The sequence below is a fragment of the Neofelis nebulosa genome, chromosome 1 (genome assembly GCF_028018385.1).
Source record: "Neofelis nebulosa isolate mNeoNeb1 chromosome 1, mNeoNeb1.pri, whole genome shotgun sequence".
In the NCBI taxonomy this organism is placed as follows: Eukaryota; Metazoa; Chordata; class Mammalia; order Carnivora; family Felidae; genus Neofelis; species Neofelis nebulosa.
Genome location: NC_080782.1, coordinates 79,872,126 through 79,886,803, shown reverse-complemented (window position 1 = coordinate 79,886,803; position 14,678 = coordinate 79,872,126). Strand labels below are relative to the sequence as shown.

General features: G+C 37.8%; 1 pseudogene; it reads right to left on the bottom strand.

Moving 5' to 3' along the window:
* Positions 1-3,093: 3,093 nt before the first annotated feature.
* LOC131510856 (peptidyl-prolyl cis-trans isomerase A-like) lies at positions 3,094-3,613 on the bottom strand (annotated as a pseudogene).
* Positions 3,614-14,678: the final 11,065 nt, after the last annotated feature.

Below are 14,678 nucleotides of genomic sequence, written 5' to 3'. Positions count from 1 at the left end.
CTTATTTACTTCTATGTTAGGTACAATTCTTACATCCCAATAAGCCAACTTCTTATTCACCATCAGAAGGAAAATAACAGATATACAAAGGGAAAAGAGAAGGCTAAGAGAAGCGGCACACACACAGTAATAAAAAAGAAACCGGACAACTACTTTGGATGCAGAAGTGAGAACTTCAAAACATACATCAGAATAAAAGACACATCATTGTGAAGCAGAGTGCAGGAGCAGACAAGCTTGTGCATCTCACCACCCCCTGAGGCCATTGGTGATGTTCACTGTGGTGGAACTGAGTCATCCAAAAGAGGTTAAGTTATATTTTGAATTTACCCAAATAAGAAGGCAAAATGTGTATCACCCATTATATAATGTTTTTCAATAAAATGGCTGAAATTACTCATTAAGTGGATTTTTAGTGTTTATCATGTGCCAGGCTCTGCTCCCAACGCTGCCTTTTGTTTTTAATTTTAGGTAACTGAGTCCTGGAAGATAAGCTGCCTTCCTAAGGACATTCTCCAAGTCAGTCCTAGACTAAGCCAGGCCATAAAGATAGTCTGTAACCAACCCAGCGGTCCACCTTCTGTAGTTTGCTGCAGACCCAGATTGCTCTCAATGGTATATTTATGATGTGACTGAAAAGGATAATGACACATAGGCCAATAAAACCTGTTGCTTCAATAACTGCAAGAAACTTTGGGGAAACAATAGATATTAGGACCCAGGGATGTATTTATCTCTGCTCTTCATATAAGGAACAATACTAGCTCTTGTTTGTAAGTTATGGGCTCTATGAATCATATAACTGATTGCCTTTCTATTTTCTCTTGGAAGCATAAAGCTCAAAGCTAAGACTGTGATTCTGCTTCCTATTAACGTAAAGGATTTCATGGGCATGTTTTTGTGCACTGCATTTTGTCTTCAAACCTTTTGTTTTCCATATGTCTCATCCTCCTCACTTATTTTGACTTTATATCTTTTTTTGTTATGTTGTTTTATTTTTAAAAACTTGTATGGGATTTGCCATGTGCTGGACACTGTTCTAAGCACTTTACAAATATTAACTCAATGATTTCTCATAATTATGCCATGTAGTAGTGCCTATTATATTCACTTAGAGGTGATTAAAAACTGAGGTACTGAAAGATTAGTGAAACATCAGTGATTTGATGTTTCAGAGTATACTTCTTCCTGGACTTCTGAGAGATATGTTTCTTTATTTAGAAATCTATAGTATCTATAAGTGCTCTAGTGAATGTCCTCCGTCATTCATCTTATTGCTTTATTAAGCAATTAAGCAATTAAGTCCTGTTAGCTGCCTGAAACTAAGTATTCCACATCTTCAAAAATCCTGAGAACTCGGGAACAGGATTTCCGTGAGTATTTTAAGGATTCTTTTTGAGGATTTTAGTGCAACATGCTATGAATACTTTCTTGAATTATTAAGAATCATGGGACATCTGGATTAATTAGCAGGGCAAATCTGAATGAGCCTTTTACTCCCAAAGTACAGTGCTCTTCTCCTCCTGGGTTGATATTATGCCCTTGACTTTGGCTGTGGACAATTCAGCAGCTGAAGGAGGAATTAACAGTTCAGACAAGACTAATCCCACTACCAAGAACAGAATGGCAAAGAAAATACCTTTTGATCCCTTATTCACTTTAAAATCAGCCCAAAAATGAGAATAAAAGAAAGTCAATTTTAGATGATCCTAAAATAAATCCACATTCCCTAAACCATGTTTAAATCAGAAGTGAATAGGGGAATGGGAATGCATTTACCAGACAAAGAAACACCCAATGCAGGTAAAGGTAGATACCAGTGGAAAACAAGTCAATTTGCCCTGAATCATTTCTGAAAACCTCAGGAAAAGGAGATACCAGGTACCAAGAAAGGTATGGGTGATTCCAGAAGTGAACGCAATAAGAATCCAGGTCTCCCCTGAAAAACTGGTCCAGAGAAACAACCTGTAGATAACTACTCCTGGAGGAGACCAATAAAGAGTGACAAATGAACACACTACTGAACCTACAGTGAAGCTTGTCAGTAAGTGGGTCAGTAAGACCCACTACTCACAGGGAGTTTTCAGTGAGCCTCTGAATGTCCATGCTTACACATGAATGGGAAACCTAGGGTCACCAAGAGGTCAAGGGACACCCCTTCCTGAATGAGAAAAAACCCTCACCTCTAACCCACCCAGCCCTGCCATGAGCTTAAAAGGTGTCAGGGAAGGGAGAGAAGCAGGGGAAAAACAAACTGCAGAGAAGAGATTTTCAGATGTACAAGATTTCACAACCACAACCAAAGAATTGGATCCTATTTTTTTTAATCTTGAGAACAAATGAGGAATTCTGGAAGACTAAAAATATTATAGCAGAATTAAACATACCCCTAGGAGACATGGAAAATAAGTCTAGGAAATCTCTAAGAAGGTAGGACAGAAAAACTAAGTAATGAACAAGAGGAGAGAAAAGGTTTGTTTGGTTTGGCTTTGAGTATCAAACCTGGATGTGAACATTGACTCTTGAGAGTTGCAGAAAGATTGAACTAAAAAATCATTTGGAAAAGACAAAGAGGATTGAAGAATGACAAGCAAATGAAACCATGAAACAACTCCTGGTGGGGGAGTGGGGCACTACTTGGTCCACTGAAGAAAAATACTTGAATATACTAACGGAAATACTACATGAATTTAACTAAAAAATTATGTTGTGGTTGTACCATATTGAAAAAAAGAGGTGGACAAACTATGTAAGAGGGCAAAAATTATTATTTGCTATAAACACAGAAAATTCTTAGAATTGATGAATTAAGAGAAAGCAATAAATATATAGAGATACAAAGGTAAATACAGAGGACAAAATCTAACAATTTAAAGTGGTTGCTTTGTTGTTGTTGTTGTTGTTGTTGTTGTTGTTGTTGTTTAGCCTTTATTTCATGATCATAAACTTCACTCTGCAATCCAGCTAAACTTAGAGGGGAGTAAGGAGGACACGGGACCCATAGAACTGCGGCGGGAGCATAGCGACTCTAGATTTCGAGCAGATGGGGGCAGAGGGGCGCACTCCCGAGCTACAGAAGGAATGGTCTGGTAGTTAAGATAAAACACGAGTCAAATTTATTGGATTTTTCCACAGTCAGCATTGGTGATCTTCCTGCTGGTCTTGCCATTCCGGGACCCAAAGGGCTCCATGGCTTCCACGATGTTTGTGCCCTCCTTCACCTTGCCAAACACCACGTGCTTGCCGTCCAAACACTCGGTCTTGGTGGTGCAGATGAAAAACTGGGAACCGTTCGTGTTGGGTCCAGCATTTGCCATGGACAGGATGCCAGGACCTGTGTGGTTCAGGATGAATTTCTCATCGTCAAACTTCTCCCCGTAGATGGACTTGCCTCCGGTGCCATTATGGCGTGTGAAGTCACCACCTTGGCACATAAATCCCGAGATGATCCTGTGAAAGCAGGAACTCTGTAACCAAATCCTTTCTCCCCAGTGCTCAGAGCACGGAAGTTCTCTGCTGTTTGGGGGACTTTGTCTTCAAACAAGTCGAAGGAGACGTGGCCCAAAGGCTCGCCGTCCACGGCTATGTCAAAGAACATGGTGGGGTTGACCATCGCTGAGCTGCGCGGGTGATTCCAGGGCGTCAGCGTCTTCCTAAAGTGCTTGCTTTTAAAGAGTGGGATTTGGGGGTGAGGGACATGGATACTGTATGGGGTTTTTTAAAGCCTTTTCATACTTAAGTTTTTTAAATTTTATTCTGAGAGAGAGAGAGAATGCATGTAAGCATGGGAGGGGCAGAGAGAGGGGGAGACAGAATCCCAAGCAGGTTCCACGCTGTCAGTGTAGAGCCCAACATGCTGCTCGATCCCATGAAGAACCGTGATATCAAGACCTAAGCCAAAGTCAAGAGTTGGACACTCAACTGACTGAGCCACCCAGATGGCCCCATACTTAAAAATTTTTTAATCTGGGGCATGATTACCATAAAGAATTAAAAATACAATTACAACATCTACATAAACATTCCAGATCACAAAAATGACTATCCTTTGATAAATAACTATGTTCACTGGAAGCATATGGACAGTATGATGATCTATCATAGGGGATTTTCTGGGTAACAAGATGAAATTTAAGGTAATACTTGCTAGAATATAGGTCTGGCTGCATTTGAAGCTGTTAGTACAAGTCTCTTGTCAACTCACAGGTCTTTAGGTTGTTTGAGTTTTACTTTTCTGAACACAGTATAGAGCTTTTAAACTGTGAAGTAAATGCTTTAGGACAGTGTGCTTCAAAGTGTTTTCCTCAGTCCCTGGATGGTTCCTCATAGTCTACGAAGGATCCTCAGTCTGGCAATTGTAACCTTTTTTTTTAATGTTACATTTTTTTTTCCATTTATTTCATAAATTTGACACTTAAGGTGAATTTTAATTTTTGCTAAGATCTCATTAGATCTTAACAATGTCTAAGCTTTTAGAGTTGTACATGTGCTTTTTGGACTGTACTCATCACAAAATCTTGTATAACATTCAACTATATGAAAATACTGTCTGTTCACAGTGTTTTCAAGTCTACTGAATACTATCATTTCAATTTGTTAAATATGTATTTTTCATCGTCCAAATTTAAAGAAAATATATCCATAGTATAAAGTAGTTCACTAAAGATTAAAAGGAGTGACGAAAATGATAATGTACATACTGTGACTCATAATAAAAGCAGAAAAATAAATAGGGTGCAAAACATCAGTATAAATATAGAAAGTGAATCTGCATAAGTGAAAGCAAGAAAATCTAAACATGTAATGCTATTCCACAAGCAACCAATAAAGAAAATTATATACAGTGAAAAATATAAGATAAATGAACTTTATTGGAAAATTGATCCACTGCCTCCAGCCCTAGTGCATTATCTGTTAAAATACTTGTCTACAGTAGCATATAGCCTTAGAGGGTCTTATGCATAGTGACTATTCTTGTAAACTTAATCACATTTTTGTAAAACTATGCAAAATAATGTTATTCAATATACAGTTGCTTAAATTTTTTTTCTGAGCAGATGAATGACCAAACTACATACTAGTATTTATACACCTGCTACCCTTTATAGCTGTGAAGATTTAAAAACCAAAAAAAGGGGGCACCTGGGTGGCTCAGTCGGTTGAGCGCTTTGGCTCAGGTCATGATCTCGCAGTCTGTGGGTTCAAGCCCCGCATCAGGCTCTGTGCTGACAGCTCAGAGCCTGGAGCCTGTTTCAGATTCTATGTCTCCCTCTTCCTCTGACCCTCCCCTGTTCATGCTCTCTCTCTCTCTGTCTCAAAAATAAATAAATGTTAAAAAAATTTAAAAAATTTAAAAAAAAATAAAAACCAAAAAAGGTCAACGTCTTGTTATATCAAAAACAATGTCTTGGGGTGCCTGGGTGGCGCAGTCGGTTAAGCGTCCGACTTCAGCCAGGTCACGATCTCGCGGTCTGTGAGTTCGAGCCCCGCGTCAGGCTCTGGGCTGATGGCTCAGAGCCTGGAGCCTGTTTCCGATTCTGTGTCTCCCTCTCTCTCTGCCCCTCCCCCGTTCATGCTCTGTCTCTCTCTGTCCCAAAAATAAGTAAAAAAAAAAACGTTGAAAAAAAAAATTAAAAAAAAAAACAATGTCTTGTTTTCTTGTTATATGTTTCAAGAAAAACATCTTCAAACAACATGTCTTACCATGTATCAATAATTTATATAACGTCAAAACAATAAAACAATGTGATACTGCCTCAGAATGAGAAAAATAAGCCAGTGAACAGAAAAGAGGTAAGAAGTTGACCTAAGCATACATAGGAACTTGATATATTATGGGGATCTGTTGAAAAGTTTTCCAAGGATGAAAGCACTAGCAGGCACCGTTTTTTTGGCCCTTCCCTTCTACCTAGCTGGCCTGGCTCTCATGGAGCTCTGATACTCTCTCCATCTACTTACTCACTCCAGCATTTCCTGCAGACTCAATGGCCCATGCCACCCACGTGGCCCAGAGCCCCTTCCAAACAGCTCACCACCCTGCCACACCTGACAGGCCCCCATGGCCATCACCAGAGCCCTTTTCAAGGGGCTCACCACCCCCACCACTCCCAACAGGTGGCCTCAGCCAGCACCAGAATTCTTCCTGGGCACCTCTGTCTGAGGGGATCAGCCCAGTACACTAAAACATCTACAAAAGTTGCAGCCAGACCTCACAGCAAGTCTCACTGGAGGCCTATCTTGCCCAATGGTATGCTATCACTGTCACAGCCAAGCCTGTAGCCAGCTATACCAAGAACTGACAGCACACCCAGTGGGCCCATAACAGTCATATCCAGGCCTCTCAGTGAGAGATGCCAGGGGCCAGCCCTGATTACTGGTATGCCAACAGCAGTCACAACAAGACCTCACAGCAGACAGATGCACCGGGGGACAGTCCTGCAAAACAGTGAGTCTGCACCAATCACAACCTAGCCACAAAAGGAAGGTACATGCAGCCCACACAGGGGGTACTTCTAGGGCAGCTGGCTCAGGTTACCAAGGTTACCCATAGGACTCCTTCTGCACAAAGCCACTCCTTTATGATGGGGAGACATAAATGATCTACCTAACACAAAGAAACAGGAAGTTAGGCGAAATGAGGGGACAGAGGGATATGTTCTCAAGAAAAGAGCAAGAAAAACACCTTAGAAAAAGAATTAAAAGAAAGCTATCTGTCACATTAAGAATTCAAAGTAATAATCATAAAGATATTCACTGAACTCAGCAAAAGAATTAATGAACACAGTGATAACAGTGATAGGAACTACAAAAAAGAACCAATCAGAGGTGAAGAATATAAAAACTGAAATGAAAAATGCACTAGAGGCAATCAATAGCAGATCAGATGACACAGAAGAATCAATCAGTGATCTGAAAGATGGGATGATGAAAATCACCCAGCCAAAACAACAAAAAGAAAAAGAAGAGGGGGAAAAAAAGATAGCTTAAGGAAACTCTGGGAGAACATCTAGCATAATAACATTCACATAGTAGCGGTCCCAGAAAACGGGAGAGAAAAAGGCTGAGGAAAACTAGATGAGGCAATATTGGATGAAAACTTCCCTAATTTGGTGAAAAAAACAGATATCCAGGGGCACCTGGCTGGCTCAGTCCATGGAAGAAGCAACTCTTAATCTTGGGGTTGTAAGTTCGAACCCTATGTTGGGTATAGAGATTACTTAAAAATAAAATCTTAAGGAAAAGAAAAAAGAAAGAGACATCCAAATCCAGAAAGCACTAACAGTCCCAAATAAAACGAACCCAAAGAGACCCACACTAAGACTCATTATAATCAAAGAATCAACAGTTAAAGATAAAGAGAGAATCTTAAAAGCACCAAGAGAAAAACAAGTAGTTATTAATAAGGAAACTTCCAGAAGAATATTAGCTGATTTTTCAGCAGAAAATTCATAGACCAGAAGGAGTGGCATAATATATTAAAAATGCTGAAAAGAGGGCACATGTGTTGCTCAATTAAGCATCCAACTCTTGATTTTGGATCAGGTCATGATTTCATGGTCATGAGACTGAACCTCACATCAGTCTTGGGATTCTCTCTGTCCCTCTCCCTCTGCCCATCCCCTGCTTGTGTGTGCCCTCTCTCTCTCAAAAAATAAAAAGTTTAAAGAGTACTGAAAGGGGAACACCTGGGTGGCTCAGTAGGTTAAGTGTCCAACTTCGGCTCAGGTCATGATCTCATGGTTTGTGAGTTTGAACCCCGCATAAGGCTCTGTGCTGACAGCTCGGAGCCTGGAGCCTGCTTCGGATTCTGTGTCCCCCTTCCTCTCTGCCCCGCCCCCACTGGCACTCTGTTTCTCTCTCCTTCAAAAATAAACATAAAAAAAAAAAGTACTGAAAGGAAAAAAATACCACCAAGAATATTCTACGGGACAAAGTCATCACACAAAATTGAAGAAGGGATAAGGAGATTCTCCAACAAACAAAAGCTAAAGATTGTCAACACCAAACCGGCCTTACAAAAAATGTTCAAGGGACTTCTTAAAATGAAAAAGAAAAGGTCCTAACTAGAAAGAAGAAAATTATGAAGGAAAAAATATCTCACTGGCAAAGATAAACATATAGTAAAAGTAATAGATCTACCACCTATATAACTAGTATGGAGATTAAAAGAATAAAATAGTAAAATCATCTAGACCTAAAGTAATTAGTCAAGGGGTACGCAAAATAATAAGATGCAAATTATAACATCAAAAACATAAAATATGGTGAGGGAGAGTAAAAATGTACTGTATGTATGTATGTATTTTTATATTTGAGAGAGAGAGAGACCAGGGAAGGGGCAGAGAAAGAGAGAGACACAGAATCCAAAGCAGGCTCCAGTCTCTGAGGTGTCAGCACAGAGCCTGACATGGGCGTGAACTCACAATCAGTGAGATCATGACCTGAGCCAAAGTCAGATGTTCAACCGACTGAGCTACCCAGGTGCCCCCCAGAAATGTAGTGCTTTTACAATTCATGAACTTAAGTGACCATCAAATTAGACTGCTATATACATAAGATGTTATATATGAACCTCATGCTAACCACAAACCAAATACATTTGATACACAAAAAATAAAGAGGAAGGAGTCCAAGAATAACACTAAAGAAACTCACCAAATCACAAGGAAAGAGAACAAAAGAAGGATAAAAGAACAGAGAAGAACTACAAAACCACAAGAAAGCAATCGACAAAATGGCAATAAGTATGTATCTATCAATAATTACTTTATTTTTTAATTTTTTATTTTTTTTAAATATTTTTGACATTTATTTATTTTTGAGACAGAGAGAGAGAGAGCATGAACAGGGGAGGGTCAGAGACAGAGGGAGACACAGAATCTGAAACAGGCTCCAGGCTCTGAGCTGTCAGCACAGAGCCCGATGCGGGGCTCGAACTCATGGACCGCGAGATCATGACCTGAGCCGAAGTCGACGCTTAACCGACTGAACCACCCAGGTGCCCCTCAATAATTACTTTAAATGTAAATGGACTAAATGTTCCAATCAAAATACATAGGGTGGCTGAATGGCTAAAAAAAACAGACCCGCATACCTGTTGCCTACAAGAGATTCATTTCAGAGTTAACAACACACACAAGGTGAAGTGAAAGTGAAAGGATGGAAAAGTTATCTCATTCAAATATAAACAAAAACATAAGGCAGGATACCAATACTTACATCAGACAAAACAGACTCTTTTTAAAAATTATTTCTTATGTTTTATTTTTTATATTTGAGAGAGAGAGAGAGAGAGAGCAAGCAGGGGAGGGGCAGAGAGATGGAGACAGAATCCAAAGCAGGCTCCAGGCTCTGAGCTATTAGCACAGAGCCTGATGCGGGGCTTGAACTCTTGAGTGGTGAGATCATGACCTGAACCGAAGTCAGACCCCCAACTGACTGAACCACCCAAGTGGCCCCAAAATAGACTTTAAAATAAAGACTGCAACAAAAGACAGAAAAGGGCGTATGTAATAATCTAAGTAGGGGATATACAACTTATGAATATCTATGCACCCAACATAGGGGCAACTAAATGCATATAGCAAGTATTGACAGACATAAACAGAAAAAACTGACTGTAAAACAAGAGTAGAAGACTTTAATATCCCACTTACATTAATGGATAGATTATCCAGACAGAATGTCAATAAGAAAACATTGGTCTTAAATGACAACATTAGACGAGATGGACTTAATAGATGTATACAGAACATTCATCCAAAACCAGCAGAATTCACATTCTCTCCAGTACACACAGGGCATTCTCCAGGACAGATCACATATCAGGCCACAAAACAACCCTCAATAAATTTAAAAAAAAGAAATTTTCAACCACAAGGGTATGAAACCAGAAATCAGTTACAAGAAGAAAACTGGAAAAACACAAACATGTGAGGCTAAAAAGCATTCTACTAAACAACGAATGTGTCAATGAAGAAATCTAAGAGGAAATAAGAAGAAATACCTATTTACAAATGAAAATGGAAACACAGCTTTCCAAAACTATGGGACTCAGCAAATTAGTTGTAAGGGGCAAGTTTATAGCACTATAGGCCCAAGTAAACAAACAAGAAAAATCTCAAACAATCTTAAACTTGCACCTAAAGGAACTAGAAAAAGAACATAGTAGAAGGAATGAAATAATAAAGATCAGAAAAAATAAATGAAATAGAGACTAAAAACAATAGAAAAGATCAATGAAACTAAAATGGTCCTTTGAAAAGATAAATACAACTGATAAACCTTCAGGCAGACTAATCATGAAAAAAAGAGAAATGATTCAAATAATTAAATCAGAAGTGAAAGAGAAATTTCAACCATACTATAGACATACAAAAGATCATACAAGACTTCTATAAACAATCCTATGCCAACAAATGGGACAGCCTAGAAGAAATGGATGAATTCCTAGAAACATACAACATTTCAACACTGAATTAAGAAGAAATACAAAATCTAAACAGACTAATTACTAGTAATAAATTGAATCAGTAATCAAAAAACTCCCAACAAACAAAAGTCAAGGACCAAACGGATTCAAAGATGAATTCTACCAAACATTTCCTCAAAACTATTTTGTTCCAAAGGAACAAAAGAAGAAGGAGAAGGAGAAGGAGAAGAGGAAGAGGAGGAGGAGGAGGAGGAGGAGGAGGAGGAGGAGGAGGAGAAGGAGAAGGAGGAGGAGGAGGAGGAGGAGGAGGAGAAGGAGGAGGGAGGAGGAGGAGGAGGAGGAGGAGGAGAAGAAGAAGAAGAAGAAGAAGAAGAAGAGGAGGAGGAGGAGGAGGAGGAGGAGGAGGAGGAGGAGGAGGAAGAAGAAGAAGAGGAGGAGAAGGAGGAGGAGAAGAAAGAGGAGGAGGGGGAGGAGGAGGAGAAGGAAGGGGGGGAGGAAGAAGGAAAGTTTCCAAACACATTCTATGAAACCAACGTTACCTTGATACCCAAACCAGAAAAAGATACCACAAAATAGAAAATTACAAGCCAGTATCCCTGATGAATATTGATGTAAATATTCTTAACAAAATATCAGCAAACTGAACTTAACAATACATTAAAAGGATCACGCACCATGATTAAGTGGTATTTATTCTAAGAATGCAAGAATAGTTCAATATCCACAAATCAATCAACATGATACACCACATTAACAAAAATAAGTATAAAAATTCTATGATCAGCTCAATACATACAAAAAATTTGGTACATTCGACATCCATTTACAATTAAAAAAAAAAAAAAAACCTCTCAAAAAAGTAGACATAGAGTGAACGTATCCTCAACATAACAAAGACCATTTACGAAAAACCCACAGCTAACATTATACTCAATGGTGAAAACCTGAAAGCTTTTCCTCTGATTAAGAACAAGACAAGGATGCCCACTCTTTCTTGCCACTTTTATTCAACATAGTATTGGAAGTTTTAGCCATATCAATTAGGCAAAAAATAAAATAAAATAAAGAAAAGTAAAACAAAACAAAATGAATTCAATTTTAAAAAATAAAAAAATTATAAATTAAAAAATAAAATAAGATAAAAGGCATCCAAACTGGAAAAGAATAAAACTATTTGCAGATGATATGATACTATGTACATAGAAAACCCTGAAGAGCACCAAAAAATTACTAAAACTAATAAATAAATTCAGTAAAGTTTCAGGATACAAAATTAATAGGCATAAATCTGTTTCATTTCTATACACTAATAATAAACTATCATAAAGAGAAACTAAGTAAACAATATCATTCATAATTTCATCAAAACAATAAAATACCTAAGGAATAAATTAACCAAAGGGGTGAAAGACCAATACTCTAAAACCTATAAGACACTGATGAAAGAAATTGGAAGAACAATACAAATGAAAAGATATACCATGCTCATGGATTAGAAGAATTAATATTGTTAAGATGTCCATACTACCCAAAACATTCTACAGATTCAATACCATTCCTATCAAATTACTAATGACATTTTTTCACAGAATTAGAACAAATAATCCAAAAATAGCCAAAGTAATCTTGAGAAAGAACAAAGCTGGAGGAATCCACTTCCTGATATCAAACTGTATTACAAAGCTTTAATAATCAAAACAGTGTGGTACTGGCACATACATATCAATCAATGAAACAGGACAAAGAGTCCACAAACAAACCCATGCTTATACACTCAATTAATCTTCAACATAGGATGCAATAACATATAATGGGGAAAAGTCAGTCTCTTCAATAAATGGTGCTGGGAAAACTGGACAGGTACATAGAAAAGAATGAAACTGGACCTCTTTCTTACACTGTATATGAAAACAAACTCAGAATGGATTAAAGACTTACATGTAAGAACAGAAACCATTAAACCCTTAGAAGAAAGCATAAGCACTAAGCTCTTGGACATAATCAGTCTGATGAATGGTTTTGTGTGTGCGTGTGTGTGTGTGGATCTGCCTCCTCAGGCAAGGACAACAAAAACAAGAATAAATAAATGACACCACATTAAACAAAATACTTTTCAACACTGATAAAAATCATTAACAAAATGAAAAGGTAACCAAGTTATTTGTAAATGATGTAACCAATAAAGAAAGAGTTAATATCCACACAACTCAATATCAAAAAACACCAACAATCCAATTTAAAATAAAAAGGGGGGGGGGCAGAAGACCTGAATAGACATTTCTCCAAAAAATACATACAGATGGCCAACAGACAAAAAAAAAAAAAGTGTTCCATATCACTAATCACTGGGAAAGTGCAAATCAAAACCACAATGAGATATCACTTCACATCTGTTAGAATGGCTATGATCAATAAGACAAGAAATAACAAGCATTAATAAGGATGTGGAGAAAGGGAACCTCATGAACTATTGGTCAAAATGCAAAATGGTAGAGCCACTATGGAAAACAGCATGGAATGTGTTCAAAAAATTAAAAATAGAACCACCACATGATCTAGCAATTTCACATGTGGGTATTTATCCAAAGACAATGAACACACCAATTAAAATATATATATATGCATCCCAGGGCACTTGGGTAGCTCAGTCAGCTGGGCGTCTGACTTGGGCTCAGATTATGATCTCCCAGTTCATGAGCCCACTTTGGGCTCTGTGCTGACAACTCAGAGCCTAGAGCCTGCTTTGGATCCTGGGCCTCCCTTTCTTTCTGTGCCTCTCCCCCGCTGGTGCTCTCTCTCTCTCTCTCTTAAAGTTAAATAAACATTTTTTTTTAAATATATGCATCTCAATGCTTAATGCAGCATTATTTACAATAGCCAAGATATGGAAGCGACCCAAGATGCTGTGGTATAGATACACAATGGAATATTACTTAGCCATAAAAGAAAGAATCAAATCTTGTTATTTGTGAGGACGTGAAGGAGTTGGTAACATGCTAAGTGAAATAAATTAGACAAAGACAAGTATGTATGATTTCATTTATATGTGGAATCTAAAAAAATAAAACAAATGAGCAGAAAAAAACTAAAACAAAATAGAAACAAATTCTTAGATTTAGACAACAATCTGGTGATTGCCAGAGAAGAGGGTGAGGAGACAGGCAAAATAGGTGAAGCAGATTAAAAGGTACAAACTGTGCTGACAGTTTAGAGCCTGGAGTCTGCTTCAGAATCTGTGTCTCCCTCTCTCTCTGCCCCTACCCCGCTCACGCTCTGTCTCTCTGTCTGTTGGGATGAGCACTGGGTGTTGTATGGAAACCAATTTGACAATAAATTTCATATAATAATAATAATAATAATAATAATAATAATAAAAATAAACGTTAAAAAATTTAAAAATAAAAATGAAAGGTACAAACCTCCAATTATAAAATAAATAAGACACAAGGGTACATGTACAGCATAGGGAATATAGTTAATAATATGTAACAACTTTGTATAGCACAGAGGGTAGCTAGTTTTCCTGGTGATCACTATGTAATGTATCTAAATGTTGTATCACTATGCTGTGCATCTGAAACTCATAATGTTGTACGTCAACTATACTCCAATAAAAATTAGTAAACAAAATTTTTTAAAAAGCAACCTACGTAAAGAAAAAGGTTGATAAATTTGAAATCTTTAACTTTGATATGAAATTTTAGAACACATTTACATACAGAAAATATTTTTAAAATGAATCATTGACTTGGGAGAGGTCAAAAGGGAAACAGATTCAGAGAAGATACCCAGGAGATTCCATTATGTCTATAGACTTTCTCCCAAATATGTGTGCTTACGCATGTATAGCAAAATGCTATTGTGTGATAAAGTTAACTTACTGGTGTGGGCTATAATATTTTCTAAAATTTCTCTACTTTATGAAAATAGTTCATAGAAAAAACATTAAAGAATGTTTCAGAAATGTGGCAAGTAGAACGTGATTTCCATCATTTGTGAAGTATGAGCTGCAGAAGGAAATGTGAAAGTGAGTGGGAGAGTGGTATTCTCAAAGAGATAATGGCGAAATACTTTTTAAAATGGATGAAAGATATGAATCAAGATTTAAACACACCCTTTGTGAATTCTCGTGAACACACACCTTTCTTAAGGAAATATTAAGCTTGAACTAAGATGTGTTTGGCTATAATTTGTACCAGAAGAATCAAAGCATCTGGGCTGGGATGGAACAAATTTATTATCAAAC